The sequence below is a fragment of the Bactrocera oleae genome, chromosome 2 (genome assembly GCF_042242935.1).
Source record: "Bactrocera oleae isolate idBacOlea1 chromosome 2, idBacOlea1, whole genome shotgun sequence".
In the NCBI taxonomy this organism is placed as follows: Eukaryota; Metazoa; Arthropoda; class Insecta; order Diptera; family Tephritidae; genus Bactrocera; species Bactrocera oleae.
This window is the reverse complement of record NC_091536.1, coordinates 61,429,489-61,453,673: the sequence shown is the minus strand read 5'-3', so window position 1 is coordinate 61,453,673 and position 24,185 is coordinate 61,429,489. Positions and strand designations below refer to the sequence as shown.

General features: G+C 34.2%; 1 long non-coding RNA gene across 3 annotated transcripts; it reads left to right on the top strand.

Annotated features, from left to right (window-relative positions):
* Positions 1–1,070: 1,070 nt before the first annotated feature.
* LOC138859040 (uncharacterized) lies at positions 1,071–23,011 on the top strand. 3 transcript variants are annotated; one of them, XR_011398084.1, is made up of 3 exons: positions 1,084–1,350; positions 21,012–21,269; positions 22,635–23,011. It is a non-coding gene; the product is annotated as an uncharacterized lncRNA (long non-coding RNA). The 3 variants fall into 3 exon arrangements; XR_011398083.1 differs by lacking the exon at positions 22,635–23,011 and adding an exon at positions 21,534–21,815 and having other exon boundaries at positions 1,085–1,350; XR_011398082.1 differs by lacking the exon at positions 22,635–23,011 and having other exon boundaries at positions 1,071–1,350; positions 21,012–21,336.
* Positions 23,012–24,185: the final 1,174 nt, after the last annotated feature.

The following is a 24,185-nucleotide window of genomic DNA, read 5'->3' as shown; positions in this document are numbered from 1 at the left end:
TATTGCATATTGGAAATTTCAACTAGGCAACTTTGTTGTTATTATGTCGAAAGTATAGTGACGAACGAAGTTTAATCGTGCGAAAAGAAGTTTTTTGTCCAAAGCAAAAGCAAAAAAAAAAATTTGGTTTACGAGTTCTTTGCAAAGTGCGAATAATGGAAACGATTGTTCAATGGTGAAAATAGTAAAAACAAGCGTGTGCTGTGGAAATAAACGGATTCATTGTTTGAGCGAAATATAAAATAATTATATACATACATATATTGTTTGAGAGGAAGAGTAAAATAAAACTGTATTTAAGTGAATTTGCACACTCTACTGAGCAGCACGGGGCCTGTATTTGGAAAAGTGATTGAAAATTAATAAAATGCAATGTAGCACAATAAATGAATAAGCACTAAATGGGAGGTCGTTAACAGTTCGTGATGACGAAATTGCAAGGTGTGGAAATAGGGAAAAGTGTTAAAAAATCGAGGAGTTGGTGTGAAAAAGGAGTAAAACGTAGAAAATTGTAAATCAAATTTAAAGCAAAAAGTATTCAAATTCAAAACATATGTAGTAAAAGTGCTTTGCAAATTACTATTTCAAAAAAAATGTTACCACTCCAAAATTGCTTAAACAAAAATGTATTCAATAAAACATTTAATTCATTATTCTGAATGATAAATACATATATTAGCTACAACTAAAATAAAATATTTTTTAACAAGTTCGCTACTATTAATAAATAAATAACAAAATTAAAGTTAATCAAATAAAATGGCGTTGCTGAAATTGAAGTCTAGATTAAGAAGTTAGTTAAATATGTGCGTACTAAAAATAAGTTTTCGTGATATATGCTTTATTTTGGTGTCTTGTGAATATTTTATTCCGTATCAATTTAAAGAATTCTGAAGATGGAAAAATTAGATACGTCCAAAAGGAAACTCTTCATGGGCTTGAGTTGACTCCAAAAAAATTTTTTTTTAAGTCTACAGATGGAAGTACACCATGCTAAGCCAAAAAAAAAATTTCTTTCGATCCACCCTAATATACATAAATATGGTATATGTATGTATGTAGCAGTATTTATGTCTGTCTGAATAATACAATCAGATGTTTTTTTCAAATGTATTGAACGAAATAAAATAAAAAAAAATTTCGTTCCTAAAAAAAATATCCTGCCAGATACACATTTTCCGTCCGTACATTAGCTCTCATTAACGGAAGTGTTATAATGCCAAGCACGATACTTGAATACTAACAGTTAGTATAACAAAATTTTTTGAGGTTACGAAGTTATTTGTTAATTATGTGTTCACTTTGTCTGGAGTGTGCGAAAAAATTTTCTATTCATTTTGCCAAAATATGGTGAGTATGTACATATTATATTTTTCCGTTGTCAATTATTTGTGCCAATAATTTTCAAAATTAAACTTCAAATACAATCCCTTGGATTCTTATAGCGGCGATAGCCTTTTCTTCTTAATATCTTCACTGTATTGAAAAGATTTTTATAATAGAACGTGCTGACCCGCCAAACGTTGTTTTGCCATATACGTTATTTTTAAGGAATTTTTTAATAAATAATTAATTAAAAAAAATATTTTTTTGAAAATATTTTAAAAAATAACTTACACTATAAATTGTGTGGGATGTAGTTAAAATTGAAAGTGGAATGAAGAGTTGTAGACAATTAGAGTATGGCGTGACAGCCAGCCAGTATAACTGCACCTAACCTATTTACACATTTAATAACTCGAGAACGAATGGGAAGGGATTTAGATCTTATGCAAATATTATACTTTGTTCCAAGAAATGAAGCCGTACAATTATCAGAGACATGCCTTAAATGTAACCTCAATATTTTTGGCAACTCAGTTTTAAAATTTTTGCTACCAGTTAAAGTATTTAAACTGTGATTAAATTTTATTAAAATAAAAAGGGTAGACACAGAAAATTTAGTAAAAAATACCGAAATAACAAAAAGTTTTCAAAAAACCAATACTAAATCCCAAAACAATACTAAATCTGCTACATTGTTACTTGTATGTAGGTATGTATGTCTGTATGTTTCGCATCAAACAACAACGGGTGTTTTCTTACATCACATGCCACTTCAGTTGAACAAAGGCTCTATTCTTACGTATATATGAAACGCCAACTACCATATCAAACAAATCAAATCAATGGGCGAATGATCGATTGTGGCAATCACAGCTTCGTGCCGCATGCCACTAGATTAACATTAGAACATTTTGACGCTCCAGTTGCGCATTGGTTCGTGTGTATGTGTCCACCATCATTGAAGTTGGTGTACGTACATACATACACACTTTACAGTTTAGTTGTTGCAAGCTTGCATGCAACGGTATACAATTTTAATTTCTCTGCGTCTATGAAAATACAAATAGTCATAAATGCAGGCGCATACGTACGTATGGATTTGTGGACAGTGGGATATACACACTGCGGTTTTGTCACATACAAACATACGCATTGCTTACAAAAGCTCTAAGGAGTCGAAAGCGAGAAGAAATGGAAGCGAGACCACTTCAAAATATTTAAAAGTATACAAAGTGTGGATGCGTGTTGGGCTTGTGTACTATAACCGTTTTTGTGCCTATTTTATTCTCTGGATAGTGTAAGACAACTGACATACGAGCCAAGATAGCGGTTGGTGGAGGCAGTCAGCGAATCGCGTTAATTGGCGACTGGCAAGCGTCGCTCGCACTCGGCTGTGTTGGTTATGAAAACTGCCGCCACCTGGCTTGATTGCGTGTTTTGTGTGAAGGCGAGGCAATTGTATGCACAAATTTGTTTTTAATAATGCTTTACACATCTTTGATAACAACTTCAGTCTATTCTGCGCCATCTAACAGCTGCTAAATAGTACTACACCTATGATCTCATCATTTCTCTTTTGAGTAATACCTATTTCACGCACATACAGACATATGTGTGCGAGTATAGAATGAGGTAGTTATTAAATATTGACATGATTGAAAAATTGCTATAAAAATATAAATTTAATTGTAGAAATTTATTACATTCATATGTAAAAAAAATGTCTCTGTCTTCTGTTTTTTCTGTCTGAAAACCGCCTTTATAAGTTGCATAATGAAGTAATTAACAATAAACAAGATCAAACGCTCATTTACTCAAAGCCAAATCAAGTGTTCCTCTTTTACTATCATTTTTAGAAGTTTTAACATTTGGAGTAACTGTGCTGGGCTTGTTTTTTATACACGTACATAAATAATATTAATGTAGTTAATTGAAAATAACAATATTATTCTGTCTGACTTTGCACCTTGGTGCTTGAATTGTATAAGTCTATATAATACGCCCATGCTTGGACGTACATATATATTACAGAAATTCATTTATTCGCAGATGTACACATTCAGTAGTTGTTTTTTCACTTTGTGTTTCTTAAACTAAGTTATTGGAACATAATTTGTCAGCAGCACACCCATAATATGTTTGTGCATACGTGTGTAGGATACTGTTCATACATACATTATATTATATGTTTTCGCTTACGTGTGTCTGATATTGGGTTTTCAATTTGTCTGTGCTGAGTCATCCTTGGTGTGCCACACACAAATAATATTCTTAAAAAAATTTAAAGTATGTACACAATTGTAATGCTCTTACTGTGATCATGTAGGCACATATGTTTCCTGTATGTTTTTCCAGTTTTTTTACACTTTAACATACTTCTCACTTATTTTTCTCGACTCACTCCGACTTTCTTGCTAGTTTTCCCAACTTTATTAGAGTTTCTAATACTTTTGAATTAGTTGTTCTTTGACATCGTATGATCCATGTGCTCATGTTTGCTTGTGAGTTCATTAGACATACACTTATGAACCAAATTGTAGGTGTGCGTCTAGCTGGTACTCTTTTTTGCCAAATGGTGTTGTAATTGTTACTTTTTTTTATAGCGATAAATTTTCACGATTTACGATAAAGAGTAGTGCGTAAGTATCAATAACTTGCATTACTATTTTGTTAATTTTGCGTTTGAATGACTAGTTATCATTGCTTCATTAAAGTTGGTTGGCCAATAAAATAGGTGTAAGTAATATGTTTTAAAAATAAGTGTTATTTCGAAGTAGTTTTCATATTAATGTAGGTATTGAAGTATTTGTAATTTTATATTCCTTTGAACACGATAAACTAAACAGAAGAAATTATTTAGAATGGGTCGTAAAAGCCACTATACCGATGTAGAGCGTGGATTGGTAAAAAAATTGCATGACGGCGGGAAAAACGTAATAATTCATTGCAAACACGTTAGGGAGGTCAAAAAACTTTGTAACTAATGTTCTAAAGGAAAAAAATAAAAGGAAACTCGTGGTCGTCCAAGAAAAACTGGCCTGATTGATGATCGCTGTATGCTTCTGATGGTAAAAAAATACCCTTTTGTGACTTCACGGAAAATTGCAGTGGAAGTTCGACTGAATGTTAGCTCGCGGACAATTTGGCGTCGATTAGTTAACGGTAATCTACTGGGGCGTAAAGCCAGAAAAATTCCTCTAAAATAAAAAATAAAAGATAAAAATATTTTATTTAGTGACGAAGTTAAGAATAATTTTTATGGAAATAATGATTAGAAAAGATACACAAAAAAGATAATTTAGCATGGGGGCGGAAACATAATGTTGTTTCATGGCAAAGCGTTTGTCCGTTATGACCGCCATTGAGTACAGAGACATTTTGCAAAGCGTCAATATGTAAGTTATCTTAATTATATTGTTCGGGCGCATTTTTCTAATAATGGTGCATCCGTGCGTCTACAATGGATCAAGTTGGGTGAAAACATACCCCATCCTTTATAGAGATAATATTAAGATTGTTAAACTTCCGGTTGACTTTACCCCTAATACGAGTATATTGGTGATGGTATGTGGGGAACCTGAATGAAACTCAGAGAGCTTTTTTCTGGAAAAATAGATCAAATTGGGTCAATACTATCCCTATCTCCATATGCACATACGAAGATTTTCTTTATTTTTACAATCTTTATACCGAATATGTCGGTCAGTGTGTGAGTGTGTATTTATAAAATTGAAATATGTTTTCGAGTATACCTTAACAATGTCAAAGGTTAATGCTCAGACCTTTATCTGCCTCCAATATACCCTATGTAGTGATTTCCAACTTTCCAGCTGACTATAAACAGTTTAGGTTGGTTACTTCATAAGCTATCCAATGTGGTTAGGTTATGTGCGCTATTTTAATAAAATTAAGTGAACCAGTTTCCCTAAAAGTTATAAAATTATATTAATGATTTAGCGCTGAATATGTAAGGATTTGGTGTAAACCTTGATATAAACCTCATTTTCCTAAGATAATGAATTCCCATTCTCTAGTTAACGTTTTCCACAACATTTCAATATATAAAATTTACTCTCTTCGGTTCCCTCTTCGATTGAGTTTAGAGTATCACATATAGCACATTTAAAGATGTTTTTATAATAGTTTTAGCTGACGCGAAGTAAATTATAACAGTAAAACTAAGTGAGTCTATGATATTAGAGTTATAATATAACTTCACAAAATTTTTGACTGTAATCCATTCACGATTTATTTAGCGGGATTTGATCCTTGCAAGTAGGAAGAGTATAAAATGTTCGGTTATACCCGAACTTCGCTGTTCCTTACTTGCTTTCAGCTATTCGAATTCATATGTCGTTTCATAGATTGTAGAGAGAGACCATTCTCTAGAGCAATACATTTCGTACAAATCTATGAGTTTTCCGAGTTATTATGATTAATAATCGTTAATATCTTTCAAACGTTTAGGTATACGAAAAAATAGTACCAGACCTTAAAGCATTCAATTTCTTACAAAACCAATGAAACGAGATATTTTGTCGAGTAGTTGGAAGCGAGCGTTGAGTTTTTCTTTCTGATAATAAGGAAAAAATAAAAAAACTGTAAAGTGGAAGCCTTTCCCGTTACAATTAAGAGCTCATACTTAGAGAGACTTTCTTAGAGTTGTCTAAGAATCTATTATTCTGAGTACTTAGCGAAAAAAAAAATTTTTTTTTTGATCCATCCTAATATACGAGTAGATATATATATATATAAATAGACATATATGAAGGGTCACAATGCAGCGTAAAAAAACCTTCTGCTTCGTAAGGTGTGTAGAAACTATCTAAGCAATAGTCACTGGCTTGAAAAATGCATAAGGATGATAAACTGTTATGTTGTGATAAAATGCTTTGTTTGTAAAGTTTAAATTAGTTCGATAAAAAAATTACTTCCTCATAAATTATTAAACAAAATACTTTACTTTTGCCTACTACTGAAGGTACTGTTTATTTTTGCGAGATATGGTTCAGGAGAACAATTGAAAGAACTATGCTCAACTCACCGTTGGTATCCCCAGATTTTAATACCCCTACTGTATCAGAATTGCGTATGGCTACTTCGTACACTTGGAAACGCAGGCAACATCTTTGGGTTTACACTTTTGAGAAGCACTGTTTAAATTAATTACTCCAGAATTCGGAAAACAATGTAGGCAATTTGTCTACCTAAATACTACAGGGAGAATTGCTTTGATATAAATTTATTGATTTATGTTGGTAAATAATTAAAAAACTTCTTAACTGTATTTTTTGAAAGCATCTTCCGTTATCTGTATATATTTAGTCGATTTGATTATAATTGTTAATTAATTCTGAAATTTTTATTTGCATAACAATTCATGTTAAATGTTTCTTGGTTTTTCTATAACTTAATGTGATTGTAATTCCTTGGCATATTTTTTCGGCCACATATAATGGATTTTCCAGCAAGCAAAAAGTCATTAGCGCCCGTTCGTGTAATGATCGCCGATATTTTAATTACCTTATTCCGTGGCTCATAAACTTGAAGTTGTGTGTCATATGGTATGTATGTGTTGTGATTTTCGTTTTTTATTCAAATTTTCTTTCACTGTTGTTGCAGGAGAGTTTATACTTGATGTTGGGTAATGGAGTGTTGAAATTGAAAATGATTGAATTAATGATATACAATTTTTTTACATTTTTATGAGATTTCCCGAAGATTTTTCAAAAACTCATGAGGAAAAGGGTGTTTCCAACTTCTCAATACTATTACTCAAGTCGGTTTGTATTAGTTCAACCTACTTATTAGGGTTTTGCTTTGCATGATTTAGATTTCCAACCTATAACTAAAACAAGGGGGTTATTAATGTATATAATATATTACTTTCTTGTTCTTTTCATGCGGACATTTTATTATTTAATGCAGTGACTAGTTTATTTGCTGATTTGGAAGCATTTAACTGTTAGTAATGCCGTAAAAGAATTTCATATTAATGTTGGAAATGTTAAGTTATAGCTTCTTGATCCTTAAGAGCTATCAAATACAAACTTCATTTAGTTTATTTTCTTTCTGTTTCAGTAAGGAAGAATTCCAACTGATTGTCGTTTATTTTAATGTTCTTTACTTTTACTTACTTTTATTTAGTTCTCAACTTTATTTAAGAAATCTACCCATTTCGTCCTTCTATGCCTCTGATAACACATAATTTGCTGTCCGCTTAATTAGCCAGGTGGTAGGAGCAATGGGACAGTCCTATCAGCGGTTTACTCTCAGCGAATGACAAATATAGTCGATAAGCACTAACTAATGAGATGATTGAGCTCTTTAATTGCCATATTAAGTTGGGCGTGGGCTTGTGCTTTTCCGCGACAACTCCATCACGCCACAAAGTAGCTTGTAGTTTGTATATGTAATTTGTATGCTTTATTTAGTAGGATTTATGGCCTGTGGCTATAGCTTACTTTTTACCGAAAATATACTTCAATTTGGATTTCCCAACCATAATGTGGTTTAGGGTACATGGGAATATTTTCGGTATTAAGCTGTAGTACGAGGTGTGTTCAAAGGAAAAGGTGAATTTTGATTTGCAAAGTTCTTATATATTAATCAATATATAATTTGTCCCCTTCAAAGTTATTCCTCTCGGATATAATACACTTGTACCAACGCTTTTTCCAATCTTCGAAGCACTTCTGAAATGAGCTTTTCGGTATAGCCATCAGCTCTCTTCGATTCTAGCTTGATTTCATCAATTGTAGCAAAATGCTTTCATTTCATAACCAACACAGATATTAAGTATTTGTGCAAAGATTTCAATAATTTAATTTGCGCTTTATTAATATTCTGCTTTTTCCAACAACGTAATATAAGGGAGTCATATAACGTCATATATCAAATTTGGTTTGAATTGGTCAAGTAGTTTTTGAGATATAGGATTTCACAAAAGATGGGAATTGTCCACATTCATAGTGAAAATTAGTCAAAATTGGTTATAAAGAAAACTTTGTTTTTCAGAACTTCGTAATAAAATGCTTTGACCGTATGTTTTATGTATGTATATATGAACATATCGTCGTAATTCGTTGCTTACTAGCCTGAAAATAATTAAATCTTATTAGAAACATACTTCACTATATTCTTTTTTTTATTTATAGGCACACCAAAATTATTTTATTTTGAAAGAGCAGAAGCAATTACAAGCTTTAGTATTGGCTACTGGAATAAACAGAGTAAGAGTAAACGAATACTATTATTGGTTATTATATATTACTGGTTTGTCCAAAATGAAACGCCCAATGTGCTTCCCCTTCCTATATTATTTCGTAAGCTTCCCTTAAAGGGCACGCCTTGTGTGATAGCTTAAAAACGGCGACTTTTGGGAATTAAAAAAAAAGTTTTTAACTACTGTATCTAAAAAAAAATGTGGAAAACGGTTGGCCTCAAGGGCCATCCCTGCAACTTCCCTCTAATTTCATACGCTAACGTTCAAATTTCGCTTTTTTCACTGCTTTTGAGCTCTTCGAAATTTTTCGTTTTCGATATCTAGCAAGTAAATCAACCGATTTCGACCCGGTTTGCGGCAAACGATGTGTTTCTCTTCAAGGTTTAGAACTGATTAGTTTTTGGTGTCGATCGGTCAAGTCGTTTGGAAGAAATTCGAAAAAAACGATTTTTCAAAATTTTTATTTTTGAGATTTCTCAAAATCTACTGGTCCGATTGGGTCCAAACTCACACGAAATTCAAGTGCAATGAAACCCTTTGGAATGCCGTTTAGTTTATTCAAATCGGTTGAGCCGTTTAAAAGTTATAAGAGGGTCACATACATCCACACACACACACATACATCCACACATACATACAGACATACGGACATCATCGTAGAAATGTTCGGGGAAGCTTCCTCGACCCTCAAAACGTCGAGATCTGTTGAGAACTCGATTTTTGCAAAATGGGGTGAAACCAATATCTTCCCGATTTTTAGAAAATTTTCAATTTTCTTAGCGGGAAGTTAAAAAAGTACTTATTAATAAAAGAGCCTTCGTTGGCAAGATCATCAGACAAACTGGCGATACTAGAGGTACTCGTAGCATTGCCACACAGTGTGCTAGTAAATCAGCTAATTGTGCTTGCTACGGCGCAATTACGTAGTCGCGTATTTTCGGGGCCGTTGTTGCCATTACCATCTTACCAAATCTCAATTTATCACACGTTACTTTCTGCGATTCTTGTACGTTAATGATCACTACCCACAGTTGACGTGGTTTGGGTTTCATGAGTTGCGCAGTGATTGCTGCTTTGGCGCCTGAATTATAATAGTAAACTATTTTTATGACACAAAATAGCCATGGAAATTATAAACATTAAAAGAGAAAATACATTTTTACTTTTGTATACCAGCCTATATGTTTACCTAGAAAAGCCAAAGATTTCTGCATTGCGTATATTCACAAAGTTATTAACATTATCATTGATTTTACTCATACAAATTAATTAAAATATCACTTTGATTTTGTGTAAAATTTTATATTTTGAAATATTTTTTGTTCATTTTGGTACTACCAGGAACTGTAATTGTCTTATTAATTGAAAATATTGGCTTTATGGCTAGCTGTGTGTATTCTTGAGAATAATTGTTCACGTCTGCTTGCTTTTTTTTACTTCTGAGCGGTGTTTCTTTTGTCAATAATTTTGTAAGTTCTTAATAAATTCTTTGGAAATCTAAGTAAAATATTCCATAATGAAGCGTGCTTAGAGGTGTGGTAAACGACGAATTGTGGCCGGTGTCTTTAATGTCTTCTGATAATAACTAATTTCTGATTAGTTCATTTGCAAGTTGACTGGTGATTTAGAAAGCTTGATAATTTTTACATAATTTATTTTATAAATATTTTCGTCCGCAGTTGAAAAATAAAAAGAACTACTTGAAATTTAATGAACAAACAATATAAAACCGAGCAAATCCCTAACCAAGAACTTTAAAGATTTTATCACTCGGCTTACTAATAATAGGAGTGAAACTAAAAATTTGTTCCAGGTTTTAATATTAAGATAAAGACAAAATGCCCTTCGATAACTCGAGTATCTCATAATAAAGCACAAAATATGTCGACATGTATCAGGTAAGCCGATACATATGGCAGCTCAAAAACTATCTGGCTGTTACAGACATGCATTAATTCTGAATACGAATTCGTATGAGATCACCTCTCCCACCACAAGCTAACTGATTGGAAAATATTAATAAATTAAACGTAAATATTTTAACAATTTTTATCGTTATCGCGATACCGCTTCCAGTTCGTTTACATAAAAGCGAAATAAGTGGAAAATTATTAGACAAATTAAATATACTACGCATATCTACAAGTAAGCGTGAGTATGTGTGTAAGAAGTGACGCCGGCTACCACTAATTATTTACTTCTCGTCATTATATTCGGCTTATTTATGAGTTAATTAGTAGCGCGTTTAAAACGACTACTGGCTCTGTGTTTAACTAGAAACAAGTTTTTCTGTTACAAATCCATGTTAGCAGACATGTTTCTGCTGCTGCTGTTGCTACTCCTGTCTCTTTTATTAACTCATATTATATATATTGCTGGTGTTGCTGATGGCAACGTCGCCTATAATTTGCTTGCAACTCTACTAACGCGCTCATAGCTTCAGTTATGTTTTATTATACCCTTGCAACATGTTGTTACAGAGTATAACAGCTTTTTCACCTAACGGTTGTTTGTATCCCCTAAAACAAATAGAGATAGATATGTAGTTATATACTTATGTAAGTTAAAAAACTTTTAATTTGGTTTAATAAAAAAATATATTTTGGGAGATATGCTCCTGTATCGCATTCCGAATAAGAATTAAAATTTACAATTAATTACACTTAACTATAAAGCTATGTTTGCCGTTGCAACGGGGATGCAATTCGCTAACTGTGCGCTTCCCACAGTTTCACACTGCACGCGTCGGAATTTCAGCAATTTGACTGATGTCATATGACTTAATATATCATAAGGTATTAATGCATCATATGATACTTTTTGAATGTGTGCCGTACTAACTTATATACAATATATACATATAAATGATAAGGATAAAGAGAGGCGTTTCATATCGAGTGACTGTCTGTCTGTCCGCCTGTCCGTGTGTCCAAGCATGCGATATCTTGAATAAGAATTGAGATATCTTGATGAAAATTAGTACATGGGCTTCTTGGCATTCAAGGGGATGAGCCTAATCGGACAACTGCCACGCCCACAAAACGCCATTAAATGAAAAGCTTCACCAACTAAGCTTCAAATTAAGATACAAAACTGTAATTTGGTTAGGGACACCTGTAAGACAAAAATCTTTTTAAAGTGGGCGTGGCCCCGCCCCCTAAAAGATTAAATATACATTCCTCCAAACCGCTAAAGTTAAATTAGGTTCATTGTTTGGATGAAATTCTTTAAGCATTCCTTCATACACTGTGAAAATGAGTAAAAGCGGATAATATAAATACGACCACTCCCCACATAACGTTTATGTTGAAAACTACTAAAAGGGCGATAGCTCACTGAATAAATACGCCACATGCGTTATATTTCCAATCAGATAATTGTCAGCGCCCACTTTTAGGAGAAATCGTTTACCTCAGGAAGTACTTGACCAATTGCAGTCAAATTTGGTGAGTGAGATTACCCAAATATTCTTATCATATGCTGTAAAAATGGTTCAATTTTCAAGTTTCAAATTCCATCTGATTATTTCACTTTACAGTATATAACTTTGCACAAATAGTGCCCTCAAGGTATTTCATCTTGCCTCAAAAATTGTCGAAATCCGGCTATAAATAATAAAATAAGTGGACCTCAGTGTATATGGTTTATTTTTTATCGAACATATCGGTCATTCTGCGAGATCTAGTTTGGAAATTCTGTGAAAATATGGGACAGCATGCCCATCTGCCTAAAATGGGTAAAATCGGTTAAATAAAAACTTTTACCAACATCTGAAGGTATTTGCCCAGCTTTGTTTGTCACTTAGATTTTTATGTTTATACGAACCTTTAAAGTTTGGTCTCAACGTTTTTGGATTCGCTTTGAGCTCGGTCCTTAATTTAAGCAAGCATATTCTCGTAGCTTATCGGCAGTGGTCCCACTATATTTAGTCCTTTAATCAGTGCTTTGTTACTGTTATTGATGTCGGAGGCTTTTCTTGTAATGTATTCTGAGTTGTTTCCTTAGTTGTGTCAATAAAAAGGCTTTGTTTCTAGTTTCAAGTTTCATAGTGCGTATAGGTTCATTCATAAATAAAACTTTTTTATTTTACCTTATCGTTTCCTTTGTAATTTGTAATTATTTTTATTTGCCAGACATTTCGATTTCATTTTGCTATTTCTATTAACGGTATTTTGTATATAATGCATGGTGTCATCCTTGATCGCTTGCCAAACTTTAAGTATCTTGTTAGCTTTGATGTAGGTGCTTGTGCATTGTCGAAGGAATATATATACTCGTATTTAAAAATTGCGTGCAAGCTGTAACTTGAGTAAAAATTGAGATATCTTCATGAAACTTGGTACACATGTTTCTTGGTACCGTGAGACGGTTGGTATTGCAGATGGGCGTAATCGGACCACTGCCACGCCCACAAAACGCCATTAATCAAAAACAAATAAATTGCCATAACTAGGCTCCGCAATAAGATACAAAACTGTTATTCGGTACAAAGGATCACATTAAGGTGGGGAATCTGCAGTTAAATTTTTTTTAAAAGTGGGCGTGGTCCCGCCCCTGAAACGTTTAATGTGCTTATCTTCTAAACCGCTAAAGCTATAATAACATAATTCACTGGCAGCAAATGTTTTTAGCACCTCTATTGATCTTTATTATAACCAGGTCAGGATAATATTACATACCAAATGTGGTTGAAATCGGACGAGTAGGTCCCGAGATATGTATTCCTTCTCAAATGTGGGCGGTGCCAAGCCCATCCTCCAACTTTGACAGCGGCTCATAGAAAACCCTCTTGTTTCATTTCAGTTGTACAATTTTAGGTTTCTATAAAATATAAAGATTTTAGGATCTTCTCGTCTTATAATTACATTTTAACTTTTTGACTAAAATATATTAATAATTTTTTTTCGCCCGCGACTTGTTCTTCGCTCAACTGTCACTATGGAAATACGCTTTTGCTTGTCAAAGATGAGTGGAAACGATCAAATTAGCGGCCGTCGGTAAAAAAATATCAAACGTTAGGTGTAGCCGACAGAAGCCGACACACGTAAAGCGTTCGATGGAATTATTTGATCGTAGCCAGGGCACTTAAGCAATAGACTGGACATTGAACCGATCTGTAGACACTAAGTAATCATAAGCCACGAGCTTACACGCGTAGTTTTACGTTACTTCGGGATGTAAAATTGAAGCACCTTTTGGCTAGCAATCATATTACAAGAAGCACGCGAAGCTCATGTTGTTAATTCTTAAAATATAAGTAGGGGGACACTAACCACTTTTGCGCTTGTCACTTGCTTGAATTAAAACACAATTTCCTTTTCCTTTCTTTGGTTTTACAATTTCGAAGAACGTTTCATTGGATAATAAGTACGCTATGTAAGATTAATTGCTGACAGGTGGTCGAGAACGGAGGCCGGAAGCCGCATATGACATTGACCTTGCTTTTCTGCTCATAAATATCTATAAAGTTTCTAATTAGAAAATCAGATCTTAAGTTCATCAGTAAAATTGAGTCATATATGAAAATATATTGCTGCCAAAAGTTTGCAAAGTGTACGCACTTTGCCACGTATAAAAGGCTGAAGAGTTGCGCTTTACAATAATAAATCCAATGGAAGTCATCTGCCCTAGCACAAATGCATTTGACGTAAAAGTGAGAGCAATAAAGAATATTTAATACAAGTATGTCCACATATAACATATATGTAAAATATGAATGGAAGTACCCAAGTACATCAAAGTAAATGGCTGCTGAATGCCCCAGCGGCCGCTCACTGATCGCGCAGCTGCGTCCGTCAAAATCTAATAATTTGTTTTCGTTTTTCATCGCTAACATATCGTATCAGTTGCATTTTGTAGAAAAATTACATCATCCAGCGACTACTTGGGTAGCGCACCAGAGTTGGCTAGCTGGTTAATTCGCTGGCGGTCGATCTTCTTTTTTTTTATCCAACACTACTTGCGCCAGCGACCATTGTAGACAAGGGAGCTGACAGTTTTGTCGGCACGTGGCACTTTGGATAGTAGCGCGCGGCGTTGGTGGCTAAATGAACTTATAAATGGCAAGTGGTGGGTGCAGATACTCAGCAAGAAGATTAGCGTTGACAAAGACTAGTTCTGAGCGCTGATGACCTTAGCTTTCCTATTGTTGTCGCCATAACCATTGTCATAAATGGCGCAGTGTTGTTTTCATAACATTTTACCATCTCTATATGTATACATATACGTATATATATATACATGCCTCATAAACCATCTCATTATTATTCATTAGAAGATGTACGAGTACTTGAAGCGCAATAAGCGGTTCAACTAACTCCTTTGCGGGTAAAAGAAATAAGTATGAAAACCTCTTAATATTTTATGTTGATATAAAAAAGTAAAGTTACCAGTTTTATTAGAATTCTTTTATGTATACTGGTACATTATTACATTTAATACCGCTATATGTTATTAAAAATGTAAATTGAATATTTTTGTAAAGTAAAAAGGAATGCTGAAAAGGGTAGCAGCGAGCTGTTACGAACCAGAACACAAAGCGTGCCACCCGAACACAAGTGGCACGGTCCTTTCGTCTTTCCTCGTCGTCCCCTCGCCCACAATAAACCGGTTTGGGTTACAAAAGAGTCTGTGTGTAAATGCCCACTTAGATGGGAATATGGTTTCTTACGGGTACTTCGACGAAGAACAATGAAGTTTATCTGCCGCAACTGATCTTGATCCGCCGTTGCTGTTCATTAGGAGCTCCCGCTTACCAATACCTCGTTCTATAGTTGATTTTCTTTAGACTTACATACTTGTATATAAATATTTACATTACTATTCAATGTGTTTTCACATTTTAAAATATCGCGTAATAAGATCATTGCCGATAATTGTTTCTGGGCACAATTATTTCCGCATCTAAACATACATTCAAGGCACAAACAGTTACCGACGCAAAACATGTCCCGAATCAGCTGATACGGCCTATCTTATGAGAGCGTAATGTAAATGATCAGTCACCACCGCTTCTACCGTCCGCTTCAACAGACAGTAGGTAGGATACCCGCGAAAATTGGATTTTTCCGTTGAAACGAATGAGCTGAGAGTGAGAGAGCAATCTCTTGCAACGCAGGGTTGCCAATCTCGACATTTTGTAGTAATAAAAAATGAACTTGAATATATTTGAAATATTCTTAAAATAACCTAAAATCACAGTCGAATACACTTATTTATAAATAGGTTAACTATTTTTAATAGTTGGATTTTAGTTTTGAGCTTTTACATTATAACAAAGTTAAACTAATGTGTGAAAAATCGTGTATACAAATAGAACAATGGCAACATTGATGAAATGAAAATTAAAGAGAACAACTGATTTCTGCGTTGCAACTACGGGCGGTAAGTAAGGAGGGGAGGAATGTCGGTGACTGTTTGGGCACTCAGAGCATATGATGTTTCAATTGCTGCCCCTTGACTGCTTGACAGTTGATCATGCTATCGATCGTCACCACCACCACCGATTACTATGGCGAAGATGCACTCGATGCTGCATAAAATACAAGCCAATAGCATGTGTTTCACTAGTTGTGGTTCGCTCAAGCAGACAGCTGTCTAACAAAACACCATGCACCAAAGCGAACACACGTAACAACCGAACTAATAATATAGCCTGCCAGCCAGCATTAATTTAGCCAATAACACAGTGCAATCCAATCCAAACAATTGAATCATCCAGAAAGCAAGCGCCTCACAAGAATATGACGAAATGACTGTTTCGTCTCTTTGCGGTACGCCACAGTTGGCCTCATCTGTCTGCGATGTTATTAATATATGCCAATCTGACGTGGCTCCACGTTGTTGGCTCCCACTGAGTTATGTGTTGCAAATATTTTGCTATTGTTAAGCAGATTTATTATCGAAGCTACATAGCTGCCGCTCGTAGCTGTAATCCCCACTCCCCTACTCTCACGACATTGACTTGGTGCTTTCTCTTCGAGTTCTTTATGTCAAACAAAAGCGTCAAATCTTTTTGATCGATTGCCTCACTTCTACCGTGACCTAAGGCCTCACATCTGACGTGTAGCTTAGAAATGTACAAATTTGTCTAGCAGTTGTAATAATTCTAACGTGTCTGCTTCATGAGTCAACACCATATCCTACCTCCTGTTACGTGTTTCTTTTAAAATTTTATTTTTATACTCTCGCAACATGTTGCTACAGAGTATAAAAGCTTTGTTTACCTAACGTGGTTGTATACTTAAAACTTATCGGGATAGATATGGAATTATATATACATATATTAATGATCAGGATGACGTGGCGAGTTGAAGTTCGGGTGACTGTCTGTTCGTCCGTACGCCCGCCTGTCCATGCAAGCGATAACTTGAGTAGAATTTGAGATATCTTGATGAAACTTACTACATATGGTATGTTCCTTGGCACCAAAAAGAAGTCCGTGTTGCAGATGGACGTCATTGGACAACTTTCACGCCCACATAACGCCATTAAACGCAAACCCATGAAATGTCATAACTAAGCACTAAATTACAATAACATATAAAACTCTACTTCGATGCAGGGGCTTGTAATAGCGAGCCGCCGCCTCCTTTTAGGTGTAATCCTTTTTCTCAGCGTCGACTTGACCTTTTTCGACCAAATTTGGTAAGTGATGTTACCCAGACATTTCTTCCTTACTCTATGAAAATGTCCGACATGGTATTTCATCTCACGTTCGCAAATTGTCAAAATCGGAAAATAAATTTTTAAGTATATTTATTATATTTATTTCATATATGGATCCTAGTGCACATGGCTGATTTTTTACCGAAGCGAATCGAATGAACACATTGGTAAATTTGTTAGGTTTAAAATAATAATTTGGGGATAATATTTTTGTAATAAAAGCTAGCACTCCTTGTGTCAAAAATGGGTAAATAAACAAAAATAGTTTTAAACTTTGGCTGACTTTATATTGCATCTATCGGTCAATATCTAAGAATTCTTAATGAAATTAAGAAAGCATTATTTTCTATTAACAGTGTATCCTCTTGCCATAAATAGATGAAATCAGAGCAATACTTCCCTTAGTTTAATATACAGTTTTCCAACACCTGAAAGTATTTGCCCGCCTTTGATATTTTGAAATTGCGAGAGTATACAAAAGATTGCACCCGAACTTAACCCTTGCTTACATGTTTCAGATTTTTGTTATTTATTTCTCAACCGCTTTAAGTTTTGTCTTTGTAGCTTGATCTCACAGGCTTGTCGCGGTAGAAACTACTATCATATTTTTTTTAGTACACTTGTCACACGAGTGCATGGAAATAGCCAATGCTTTTCCTTTGATTCCACACGATTGTAACAATATTACCACTGAATCTGTTGCTGTTATTTGCTGCTGTTTGTTGCTTATGCGATCAATTTTTCATTTACTTGTTCCAGTCAAAGATGCGTTGGCGGTTCAATGGCATTTAAATCAATTACCAAAGCGGCTGCTGTTCAAAGCTGCTATTGTTGTTCTTGTTACAATTGAAGCTATTGGGTCCCAGCGAAAAACAAGATAACTCCTCATCAGCGTGGCAGCTCATCTGGGCGATTGTGTACAATACTTCAGACAACAGCTTGAGCAACAACAACCACACACAACACAACCACGAATAGTTGTCAGCGCAGAAGTTTCCTACATACAACTTTGTTGTTTGCGGTTCTTTCTAAAGTGTATGTATGCGATCGTATTAATTTCAGAATGGTATTTTTTGTTTTCGTTTGACTTTTGGTAGAGGGATAATAGCAGTGGTGATGATGTCACATTGTTCTATTTTTTCTTACAACCATACAAGTATTACTTTTCTTATTGTGTCTGCTGCAGCTAAGGTTTATTCTAGTTGTTACATAAATATTTAAAATGGCTACTATTAATCGTGGGTAGTGCTTATTTTTAAAAATTCGTAAATTTTCAGGAGTAAAATATTTAGAACAACGAAACCAGAAGCCAAGTTTAGAGCATCTGTGTTAGTTCTAAATACATTGAGTACAATATAGTCTCGGAATTCATCTTGTTGGTTCTTTTCTCAGTTTTCTACAATATCTTTTATGAAGACAAGAGCTTAATTGTTGGTCAATTTGAATGACAGCTATATTTTATAGTGGTCTGAGCTGAAGAACTTTTTCGGAGATTGTAGCAGTTCCTTGGAAAGTAATTTACGTCAAATTCCTTGAAGAAATCTTCTAAGAGAAATAAACTTGTTGAAAATTTGTCGACATATCAGAAACAATCACGTATGTACAAACAGGTGGACGGACAGATGGCTTAATCGACTCAGCTTGTCACGCTGATCATTTTCAAATATATTTTATCGGATCTTCTTGGTGTTACAAACTTTGTAACAAACTTAATTTATCCTGTTTAGGGTATAAATATAATTCTTTAGGCAACTACCATAGGCACTGAAGCGCTGGATGCAAATGTCATCTCGGAATGCAAAAGAGAACTCTTTTGCCAGTACACTCTGGAGACCATCTTCCATGATTTCGGACTTAATTACAGCTAGATTTGGTTGATAATCAACTTATATTCACATAATTAAATAGATACATTTATATTGGTCGTGGTGATTTGGTACACACACAGCATCATAAGCTGCAATACGTCCATGCAAACGGCACAATTGCTGCTACTATAATTTCACCCTCTTCTCTGAAGTGTGACAAGTCAGCGTAAAGACCAATTCACGTAGAACTTATGCTTCGCTTTGCATTAGAGATTTGTTTTGACAGAAAAGTTCGATGTACACTTTTGTATGAGTACGTTCACAGAAAAGTATTCGACGCGAAGCCAAGCAAAATGTTGGGCAATTCTGATCTTTTTACACTTTTCCAAAACAAAGCGTTCATTGTGGCATACCCTTTGCTTTCTGCGCTTCGTTGTTTCAGTTGAACTGTCTCGTAAAGCAGGGAAAGTTTTATGTGAATGGGCCTTAATCATTCGGTCCCGCCTGAGTATTTACGCCAGTGTCAAGTTCATATTGATGTTCAAGTAGAAATATAAACATAAGTATTTATGTAACTAATCGTGTGTATATATTTCGGTTTTATTTGAAGTGTGCTCTCATTCATCACTCTCTTTCATAATTTGCTCCAAAAACAATAACTCAAATTGACCACCCACAATTTTTTCAAAAGTGACTATAGGAAGGAGAAGGTTTCACACAAAATTGCTATTCGTATTTCACATTTCGTGTCGTTAGTGACGTAGAGTTTATCAATGCTATACTTTATTTAGCGTGGAAAATCTAATTTTATAAGTATATGTAATAATCTGTCTTCCAATAAGTTTATGTAGGTGGGTTTGGGATCAATTGTTTTTTGAGTTTTTCGAATAAGTTTTCGTTTTCGACAATTTGGGATTCTGTGTATGGTTATTAATTCACCATAGATTAGTTGTAGTTTTAAATTGTGAAATGCACTTATCCCTTCGTTTAATTGCATGGTATTGGTGGAGATAACGATTGCCTCCCTTGTTGAAGTGGCACAAGGTGATGAATGTGGAAAAACCGGAAATCCGCTCCTCCACCTGTTTTCAGCCCAAACTCCCGTTGTTTTCAATTTAACACTTCTTTTGGTATGTAATGCATACAATTTTATAACTAATTTTTTGTCATTAAACTGTCTCATACTTCAAAACAGGCGCACAATCAAATACAGATTCGATTTCACCTAAATTCCTTTGTGCGCGTGCGTTTGTGCCGCAAGCTGTCACAACTGCTTAGTTGCTTTGTTTAATCTTACGAGTACGCACATCAGCACTCGTGCAAAAAAACAATAAGTTTAAAGCCTCATTAAGTTAAGGAGCGCCTCTCCCGCTGCACATTCAAATTAATTTATATAAATTCAAATTATTACACGTAAAGCTGTATTCTATACGAAAAAAAAACAAGATACGTTAACTTGGGCTCCACAGAGCTGAATTTCTTATAACATAAAAGGATTTTAAAATATATTTATATTGATTTTGAGCGGTCAGTTTGTATAGCAGTTATATGCTACAAGTATATGGTATTGGCCCTATCTGAAAAATATGTTCGGAGATTGTAAATGCGAAATTTCGTGAAAATATCTTGTAAAATAAAAATATTTCTCATACTTAGACTTTATTATGATCGTTTAGTTTGTATAGCAGTTATATTCTATAGTGGTCAGATATCCGCTGTTCCGACACAATATATGTATACAGTATATAATCAATGTTACTTGGTTTAAAAAAACGAGATAGATTCAAAAATTGCTTGTTTAGGTGTACGATCAATACTGAAGTGACTATTCATGATCCCAGGAAAAATTACTGTCTTATAGATATATCAGATATCGAAGAGTTAATTAATTTTATTGAATTAATTCGCGTTTTTTTGTTTACGTATATATATACGCAAATGCATTTAGTTAATGTTTTTATTTAAATTTGTATATTTTATTACAGAGTACTACCGTTCTTCCAAACTAAGTCTGAGAGGACTTCGTTTAAGTATGTCCACTTGCAAATAAAAAACATTTTCACTTTTTCTTTTTAATTCACAACAAAGCACACAGAGCATTTGTAAGGGTCTGGCGCCGTGAAAGTGGACCACAATCCCTAGTGAAGTTTTCAAGTGACGTGGAGTGTGAAGAAGGGGCGCCATTGTAAAGAAAATGCACGATGCAGATTTAGAAACTCCTTTCCTGAATATATGGAAATCAGGTAGATCATACCAAAAACTTTACAAAAATACTACTTGAACCGAAACGGTCCTTTTAAGGACCAAAAACCTATACAAAGAGACAAAACTAAAAATCTTTCGATTATGTTAAGAAACAATCAAACTTTATTTATTATTGACTAAATTTGTATTCTTAATACGAAGTGCAGCACTGTCAACTGCTAGCCAACAGCATTATCATCAAATCCATTACTAACAATAGACTTCAACCTGTAATCCATATATCCATAATATCCAAATTGCAGGTCCATAAATACAGCCAAAAACCATGTGGAGGTACTGCCGCTTACTGGAACTTTTCAAATTACAATTCCTCTAAGAAAAGTACGCCAATTATAAGCAGATTGAAAACAAAAATAGATTTTGCAATCAGCTTGAAGAGAACGAAAAAAACAGGGAAGATCCAATGACAGCTTTTCCAGCGGTTTTGCTGCTCATGTTTGTTTATTACAAGTATGTAAACTATGGAGCCACCCTAGCAATAACTAGTTGTAAAATGTTTTAAAGTAGGAAATTGGAAGAAAAATTTTAATAAACTGAACAATTTGAGATCTTTAAAAAAAAATATCTTTGGGGAAAGGCTCGATGTTAAATTGTTAAAAGCTATATATTTACTGTAATGGCGCTCTAATCGTTCTGAAATAAATGAATTGAAAAAATTCTTTAGAATGCGCATTTTGGTCATTCTCCTAATAACACTTGACAGAATATTATTATTGCAATATGGGTCGATTTTATGTAGACAAATATACACCTGAAATAAATTTTATATGTACAGCGGATTTATAATATTTTTGAATAATAATTGAAATTGTATTCCATAATATTAATAAAACTTTCTTTTTACCGCTCAAGCTGTTCAATCAGACACCTAAAGAAAGTTTGCTAACCGGTATCATGGCTAAAAAAGTTTTGATAGAATAGTTACTATGAAACAAATTATTATTACTATTGAAAAAAACTTTTTTTCATCATATTAATTAACCTATAACAGTAGAGAATGATTTCTATAATACCAAAGAATAAAATCTGCCGTTTTATGTTGTTTTTAAATTGATCTAATTTGGATTGGGGGTTGTGATGTTCTCAATATTAATAGCAGTTCGTGAATATAAGTACGGGTAGCTTCTATGCTGATCTCTTGTGGCCGTTTTTGTGCCCTAGGGCTTCTTGAGACTTATTGAGAGGGTTTTGTTGCTTCTGGCGCCCGGTCGGAGACCATTCTGGAGTTTAGCCATGCTCAGACTACCACTAATTGATTCGTTTCATAACTGACGCTGGCATACTCTAATAAGTATATAATAAGTAGCCTCATATTAAAAAAAAATTATTTTCTTTTTTTTAAGTTTTCTTGAATGTACAGAAGCAAACCGAAAGCATGCAAATCTCATGCCAGCCAACCGTGGCAACAGGGCAAACGCGTGGGTGCATGAGACTCAAATTCATTGAATAACGAATTCGATTTATGTGGCGTAATTTGGCTTTTTATACTTTGTACTTCTGCTCTTTATCTTTCAACACTTTGGCGGCGATTTTAAAAAGCTTTTGGCTGCTTTTAGTTACACATACAGAACGGATATGAAGATCATAATTCATTTGGCATGATCAGCTGCTTGTGGTTGGCCGCTTGGCGCAGCAGTCTGAGCAAAAATCACCATACGGCAAGCATATGTAGCAGAATGACAAAGTATGATAAATTAAGAAGAAAACAAGTAAGGAAGAGGTAAGTTTGGGTGTAGCCGAATATTTTGTACTCTAGCAACTAACAAGAATCAATGCCCAGGAAATTCCTTCAGGTGATAACGTAATTATAGAAAATTGTACATTAAACAAGTAAGAAAGGGATAAGTTTGAGTGTAACCGAACAATTTATATTCTTGCAATGTGCTGGCTAACAACAACCTGCAGGTGTTGGTAAAACTTTATATCAAAAAATATGCCGAAAGAATTCAACATTCATTATTTGGAGAAATCCTGAATGAATTACAATCAAATTTGGTATTTTATTAAGTTATATTTATTATAGGTCATAGACTCAACTAAAATTACATTAAAAACTTCTTCAAATGTGATATATCACAAACATATGTATAATATAACCCAACTGGAGAGGCTAAATTTAATATATTGAGATGATGTGGAAGACGTCGACCAGATGATGGGATCAATAGTCAACATAAACTGAGCTGAGCTTGTTACATTTATCTTTGAAATTGTTAAAGTATACTCTATAACATATTTTCAAGCAATTTTATAAATATATCGGGTTTTTAAATAGGGATGATATGATTTCAAAATGTCATTTCAGCCATTTTTAATATGTCACGATCTGTAATATTTTTTCTTGTACGCAAGAACAATGTTTACAAATTATTAAATTTTATTATATAAACAATCGTTCTCCAATTTCAACTATTCTGGTGCGAAGAAAATCCACAAATTATTCATGAACAACCATTACATTCACCTAAATTGACATCTGGTGTGATTTTTGGTTTGGTGGAATCATCGGTCCGTACTTCTTCGAAATGAAGCTAGTGACATCGTTACTGTCAATGGAGAGCGATATAGATCGACGAAAACTAATTTTTTATGACCGCAATTGAAAGATGTTGATCTTGACAACATCTGGTTTCAACAAGACGGGGCTACGCGCCACACGGCACATGCAACAACCAAATTATTGTCAGAAAAGTCATTTTATATAGATATGGATATTTGATATATTTTTGGTACTACTACATATTGCTAACGGAAAAAATGCTCTCTGAGTTTCTTTTAGATACCTCACATTACAGAACATTTTGTCATTTAATCGTGAATTGTTTTATTTACAGGGAATTAAAAAATTCATCTCGGCCCAAAAATCGAATTAACTCGTGAACAATTTCGTGCGA